Genomic DNA, 7652 nt, shown 5'->3' with positions numbered 1-7652 from the left:
AGTCACACCCTTGTAGAACCTTCTCCCTTGAGTGCAGGTGAATCCTGTGACTTGCTTCTAACCAATAGCATGTGGAAAAGATAATGTGGTGTCATTCTCTTGATTAGGTTATGTTATATGGCCAATAGAGATGGGGACTTGTGGATAAATGCCCCAGCCCCTGTTCTGGAGGATAATTCTGGGGGCATTAGGAATGTTTCTTGGAGGTCAAGCAGGAGAGAGTCTGTCTATACAGTGCAGGCTGCTTCCGGCTGTGCTGGGAAGTGTGGTGCTGGCTGTGTTTCATCTGTGAGCTCTTGAGGAGATGGCAGAGCACGTGTTAACTGCTCTGCTATATATAGTGGTAAGCTCACTAGCTCATCCTTTAGTGGCTTTTTCTCTCTTCTGATCTCACTCTTCCTGCTGCCTTTTTCTTGCTTCCTGGGATCACATCCCAAATAAACTGACTGCACGCAACTCCTTGTCTCATGCTCTGCTTTTGGGGGGCATCCAGGCTAGGATGGCATCTCCTGGAGTCTGCAGGTACAATGCAAACGTGAGGAGGAGGGGCTTGGAGCTGTTTTCATGCAGTTGGGCCTCCACATGGATCACTCCAGGGGAGAGGCCGGGATGGGGAGGAACATCTGGGAGGGTGGGCAGTCAGTCATATCTCAGGGGAGCAATAAAGAGGGGTGGTTGTTGTGGAGTGAGGCCATGCTGGAGTGTACAGAGGGGACAGCAGGGGCACTGTGGGAGACGGGCACCTGATGGACCCTGCCCTGGTCTAAAGTTGATCGCCCCCAAGCCCCTGCTTCCTTAGCATCTCTTGGCCTCCTCCTTCTGAAAGTGTTTGCTCACATGGTCCCTCTCAGGCTGTGCAGTCACTGAACTGTCGCTGCCACAAGATATGTGTGCTTCATGGCCAGTAACACCCAGTTGGGGCCTCAGGTCTTGGGGACAGCCCTGGGGCTCCATCTCCACTTCCTGCAGGAGAATGTGGTGTGAGAGAGGAGCACTGGGCTTCAACTCAGGAAACTTAGCTCTTGATGCCGCCTTCGCCATGTCCTGGCTGTGTGCCTCCGGGCAATACACTTCACCTCTAGGGTTTCAGTTTCCTCATCTGAAGAAAGGGAGTGATACCCACCTCACAGGGTGAATTTGAAGGTTTAGTGACCAAATGCGTGTCAAGGTGTTTTGAGAACATTCGTTTGAGACAGGAGGGTGTGGTGTGGTATCATATGCCAAGCTCTCTGTACCTCATGTCCTGGGTTATTTTTTAGACACTCCAAGGAGAGTAAGGTTAAATGAGAAGCTAGTTTTTAAATAAAGCCAAGTGGAAGATAAAGGAGATTGCCACCTGTTGACTCCCCACCGAAGCTTGGTCTGAGGCGGCCCCCAGGAAGAGTTCACGTACAGAGCCTGGTGCCTTGGACAGCTGATTGACCCAGGATGCTGAGTTGGAGGATGTGCTGCTAGGCAGTCCCACTGTAAATTCAGTGTCAGAAACAAGGATGCTGGCAGTGACGGGGGATCACTGTATGGTAGGAGCGGAGTCCCAAGGGAGAGCTGGAGAGAACCTCAGATGGGGATCTGATTGGAGCGCTTAGGGGAGAGGTCAGCAGAAATGCCTGCAGAGTGAAGGCTCAGTGGGCAGAGCCAGTACTGCTCAAGTGTGCCCTGTAAGGGCAAGGTGCCTGGGTGGGACCGACTCTGCCTGGCCCCCCGCCTCCAAGAGCAGAGATGTCACGGAGTGGAGACAGGGGCTTGGTGAGCGTAATCCTTGTGTTGTACTGTAGCTGGAGGGTAAGGAGGGAGAGCGAAGGGGACGTGGCTGGAGATGGTGCTGGGCTTTTGAGAGTCAGTGGGGTAGAGTGTGAGCCGAGGAGAGGCGGTCAGGATTGAGTCCAGGGATGGAGACTGCCTGGGCTGCTCCTTTCTGGAAGGCCTGTGGAGCGCATGGGGTGTGGAGCGTGTGCCTCCTCTACTTCATTAGGGGAAGGAGGCGACTTTGGATGCCAACAGCGGGGGAGTCGCCCCCTGAGACCTCCTCCTGGGCTGGTTTGGAGCTTGGTGAGGAGTCCCTTTCTGCTTTTCTCCGTGCAGCGGCCAGGGAAGACCGAGATGACTGGCAGGAGTTCTCAGGCTTTCCAGCAGTAAGAACAGTGTTGTGGGAGGTCGGGAAGGAGAAGCTGTTCCCTGTTTGTCAGTGTGTATGGTGTCTGGAGGTGGAAGCTGGGCTCAGCTCAGCAACGTGGAGGTGCACACGCCTCTGACTTCTGCTCGTAAATATCTGCTCTTGGGGACCCGTGTGGTCCTGGGTTTTCCTATTCCATGGGGCGATCGTGTGTGTATAAGGCAGCTCCTTTAGGTCAGACCTGAGCAAGCGAAGCTAGGCGTCCTGGAGCTTTGGGGGAAAAACACCCAAACTGGACATTTTCACAAAAAAGGAGAGCTCCACCCCATTTTCAGAGCTTGAGGATGAGTTCGGCACCACTGAAACCAGCATCCATGTGTTAAAGGCACAGAGTAGGGCCAGGAATGCACAGTGAGAAAGGGTGAACACACACAATTTTGCTTGGTTTCTTCCTCAGAAAACTCCTTGGATCCATTTTGTATCCATATTACAGATGAGGAAACTGAGACACAGGGTGGTCAAGGAGCTCACTGAAGGTTGCACGGCTAGTGGGCAGCATGGCTGGGGTCTAAGCCAAGTCATCTGGCTCCCAGGTCCACCCCAGCTGGCTCTAGCCTCCCACCCCCTCTTCTCCGTCTCTTCTCTCTCCCACCCTCCTTCTCTCTCCTCTCTCTCTCTTTCTTGTATTGCATATGTTTTAATATTAAAAAGTAGTATAAATCCAATATGGAAAATTAGGGAAATATAAAAAAAGTAAAAAGTCCACATTCACAATCCCAGGCCCTAATACACTTTTAAAATTTTTATATCTCTTTTCCCCCAGTGCACAATTTTAAATGGCTGCAATTCTAATTTAGATGCTGTATTTTTGTATCTGGATTTTTTCACTTGACATTGTGTGATAATAACCGTCTGTGTTTCTCACTTATCTTTAGGTCCACCAGGCAGAGTGCGAGGCCCTGGGAATCCCAGAGGGAGCAGGGTGGTGAGGCCCCAGCCCTCCCTGCACCTCCTGGCTGGTGGAGAGCTGCAGAAATGCCTGATGCAGCATCCTCAGGGGAACTGACATTTCCTAGGCTTTTCCATTACTCTTGATACAGTCAGGAAGCCATATTCTACACCATTTAATGCTTCGGACCATTTTCTACTCTTGTTTTCCATGATATTTGCCAGTCCTTGAGTCATCTTTGCTGTTCTTTTTGAACTCTCTAGTCTCAACAGATCTCTCAAGCAAAGGCATTAAGTAGTCATTTTCTCCTTGCCTGGTTTTCCCTTCTATCATCACAAGCCCTTAAAAAATGGATTCTGCCTTACTTTGATGCCTGTCTGTAGGTTTCCTTTGCTGAGGAAATTAGACAGAACGATTAGATGCAGGACTTCTTATTTTGTACACTAGTAGGATTGCTTCCTGTTAATCCAGCTCCATTTTATGACTCTGTTACGTAATAACAATTGTTTCGTAATGATTGTTACATAATGCTATGAAGAAAAGTACGAAATATTTGCACCATGATGTACTGAATCCCCTATTGTTGGGCACTTACATGGTGCCCCCTTTTCTCTGTAATGTGTAGTGTGGTGATGCACATCTTCCATGCTCGCTCTTGTTCTTCCCATTCTCTACAATCTTACCCTCACCGCTGAAGAGATCTTGCCTGGTGAACTCTTTGTGGCGAAATCCATTGGACCCTGGTCTATCTTTGTCCTACTCAACCCATTAGCCATACTGAACACCTTCTCCTTCTTAAAATGCTTTTCTCACTTGGTTTTTGTGACACGTTTTCCTCTGGTTCAATTCGGGCTGCTCTTTCTCACTCTGCCTTTCCACAGATCCCTCTCGAGCGGCTCCTTAGCATCGGTGCCCCCAACATTCGCATCCTGTTCTTCAATCTCCTTGCTGTGGATGTTTGCCTTGGGCAGTCCCATCCATTCCTGTGGCTTGAACTGCCATCTACATGTTGATTCCTGATTCTATATATTTGGCCTTGACCTGCAGGCTTATAAAGTAATGGTATTGTTATAAGTCATACTTATTTTAGGGTCTAAGCTTTAATGAGTCTTCCTAAGCCAGATACTATGCTAAGCACTTTGTATGTGTCATTTAATTTGATCCACAAAATCCCATTGCAGCAGGTACTATTAATGTCATTATTTGTTGAGGAAATTGGAGTCTATTAGGTGTTCCCACCTGAATGTCCTGCAGTCACCAAATTCTATCAGTTCTTTCCTCCATCTCCTCATCATCTCTGGTCTGGCCTTCAGCATCTTTCTTCTTGGCATTTTGTAGCATCTTTATAACATCCTACAGCCTCAAGGTCTTGCCTTCTACAAGGCTCCTCAGTGCATAGAATGATCTTCCTAAAATGAAACCTTATTATATCTGTCTGGCTTGGACTGAAGTTTGAGAGGAAGGCGACTCCCCTGATCTTTGGCTTCTCATCCTGAACACAGCCACATGGCCCCCCACTAATGCATTGCCTTGCTCCCACTTAGTTGTGCCGCTATCTACAGCCACTCCTTCTAGGGTTACCTCCAAAAAGAGGTGGGTGCTCCTGTCCAGAGGACATGTGACCCCTCCCCGTGCCAGCTCCTTCCCCTGCTGCCTGAGGCCAGGGTACCGAGCCTGACACGCCTGGAATGAGCCCCCTGCCAGGAGTCTGGGCTCCACTGTTCTGTAGCGATTCCCCCTTGATTGGGGTCAAGATCACCCTGCATCTGCCTTCCCAGCCCCCACTGGTCTGTTTTCGAGGAGGCCGCTCCGTGCATCTTGCAGAAAGGACTGGAGTTGCCTGGTTTGCACACAGCCAGCTGACGCTCCTCCAGCCCTTGGACAGGGAGTCCACAGTCTGGGCCAAGGCATGCAGGGCATGCTCCTTGGACACTGGTTGATTGCTATGCCCCACGGTCCTTGCACAGTGGTTGGGGGCCTGGCAGCGAAGCCGGTCAGGGACTTGGCTGGCCAGCCGTTACTTTTCAGGACAGACAAGCCCAGAGAAGAAGCTGGCCAGGCCCTGGGCCTGGCAGGAAAGTTCTGGGGAGCAGAAGGACTTCACAAAAGCATTCTCGGGTGTTATTAAAACAGCATGTTCCTTTGGAAGCAGAAGAGACCAGCCGCCGTTCCCCGGGGTTTCTCAGAGGCCCACTGACCCTGGAGGTTTTGTTCCATTTGGTCGACTGTGTGTGATGACAGCATTTGTGGCAACGGAGCCGGCTCAGGCCGGTTGTAAATCATGAGGCAGGGCTGTCCCCGGGGGAGGAAAGAGTTTCAAATTTCCACCAAGAAAGAGGCAGTAAATGTCTTCCAGAAACTTCAGGCTCCAAAAAGTGTGGCCACGTGTTTTCCTCCACAGTCAGCTAGGGAAGGCTAGACAGCAAGAGATCCCCACAGAACCATCCTTTTATCTTTCGAGAGGAGCTTGGTGTAAGTACCAAAACCTAAAGCATGTTCAAATCTTTTAATCTTTGGACCATTCCAGTAATTTGTCTTAAAGAGATAATTAGAAAAGAACACCCAAGATTTATACACAAACATGTTTGACATAAGGTTTTTATAATAGCAGAAACAAAAGCAAAATACAAAACAAAACACAGACACACATGCATGAAAACAGCTTAAGTGGCCAATTACAGGGATTAATTTAATTTAGTACACCCATGTTAGGCTCTATTGAGTCACTTAAAAAACGTATTTTCCAGGAAATATGAGAGACCTAGAAAAGTGCTTGTACTATGGTATTAATCAGATAAAGCAAATATGTATAAATGATATAAAGACTGAAATAGAATATCCCCACATATTAATAATTTCTCTGAGAAATGGAATTATGGGTGATTTTTACATTATTTTTTATACTTTTATGTATGTTCAAATATTTTCAGTGCCACATGTTGATGTTGTAATCCTTAAAAAAGACATTTAAAATGATATTAAGAACTTGAACAGGGTTCTTCTTTTCCTGGCGCGGAGTTTGGGAGAACAGACTCTCTCCAATAGTCAGAGGGGCCTTCGCAGCCTCCTGGGAAGGAAGAAACAGTGGGATCACGGGAACTGGAGGCTCGAGCCAGTACCCACACAAGAACCATCTTTGAACATCTGAAATAGAATCAGGGTTTGGGATGTCCCAAGGGCCAGGTGAGAGCTGTCCAAAAGTCCCCTCTGGTCAAGCAGATTTTGTCAGCCCCACCCCACGCCTGCTCCTGCTATAGGGGGCAGGTATAGTTATAGGTGATAGCTGGTTGAATGGCACCTGGTCAGCCAGAAATCTGGAATCATTCTTGACCAATTTCTCTGCCCTACCTTACTGATCTCCACTGGGTCTTGTAAACTTTCCCAAGAAATGTCTTCTCCACCTCCACTGCCCTATTTCAAGGCTCCTTCACCTCCTGACCAGGCTTCTGATAATTCCTTGCTTGCACTTTTTTGATTTGATCCTGTTGGTGCAGCCAGACTGTTCTTTCTGAAATGCAAATCTGCTTCTGCTGTGTCCTTGCCTAACACGCCTCTGAAGCTCTCTATTGTGTTCAAGGTCAAATCCAAACTTTTAGTTTACAAAGTCTTTCTCGCGCTGACTCCAGCCTAATTTCCTAGCTTCCTCTCTCCATTCTTTGCTCCACACCCTTTGATCCTCCCACCACTTCAGCCTCCTAATGGTCTCTGAAGGTGCCAGGTCATTTCACGGACCCGCATTCCCTTGACCCATCGTCCTCCTCCTCTTTTCCATCTGGGAAAGCCTTTCCATCCCTCTAGAGCTGGTTCACTGTCATCTTCTACCAGGCAGAGCATACTTTTCCCCTCTCTGAGTTTTCTTAGAACTGTGTAATGCTTCTCTTCCCATGAACAGATTGCCTCAATTGGGAGGGTTCAGAGCTCCTCTTTTAGAGCATAAACTCCTTGAGACAATGGCTGGTTCGTCTTTATCTTCCATAATCTCCAGCATAGTGCCTGCTGTGTAACGGTTACTTTCAAGTGTTTGTCGAATGCATGAATGAAGTTAAGGAGAGCAAGACTTTGCCTCATCATAAAGAATAATCTTTTAACCAACAGTAGGATTATATTTAATTTCCCACACCGACTCAGAGCAGCTGTCAGTGGCTCCCCTAAATGCTTTGTTTAGAAGTTTAGGGCTGCTTCTCAGATAAAGGATAAGATGTTTCCATTATTTCAGGATGTTTCAGTTATTTTTTGCAGTTTCATAGATCACCTCCAAATTCAGAAGCTTATAGCAATGATAATTATTTATTTTGCCCATGAATTTGACATTTGAACAGGATTTGATAGAAACGGCTTACGTCTGCTTCACGTGGCATCAGCTGGGTGGGTAGACTGGGTGGACCAGCTGGAAGATTCATTTCCAAGATGGCACACTCACACGGCTGGCAAGCTGGTGCTGGCTGCCAGTTGGACCTCGGCTGGCACAGTCAGCCAGGGGCCTCGGCTCCTCTCCATGTGGGCGTCTCCACAGGGCTTCTTGGGCTTTCTCACAAAGTGATGGCTGGGTCCCAAGAATGTTTCCAGAGACCTGGGTGGAAGCCATTTCTG

The sequence above is a fragment of the Equus quagga genome, chromosome 7, assembly GCF_021613505.1.
Source record: "Equus quagga isolate Etosha38 chromosome 7, UCLA_HA_Equagga_1.0, whole genome shotgun sequence".
Lineage (NCBI taxonomy): Eukaryota > Metazoa > Chordata > Mammalia > Perissodactyla > Equidae > Equus > Equus quagga.
Note: the sequence above shows the minus strand (reverse complement) of the source record.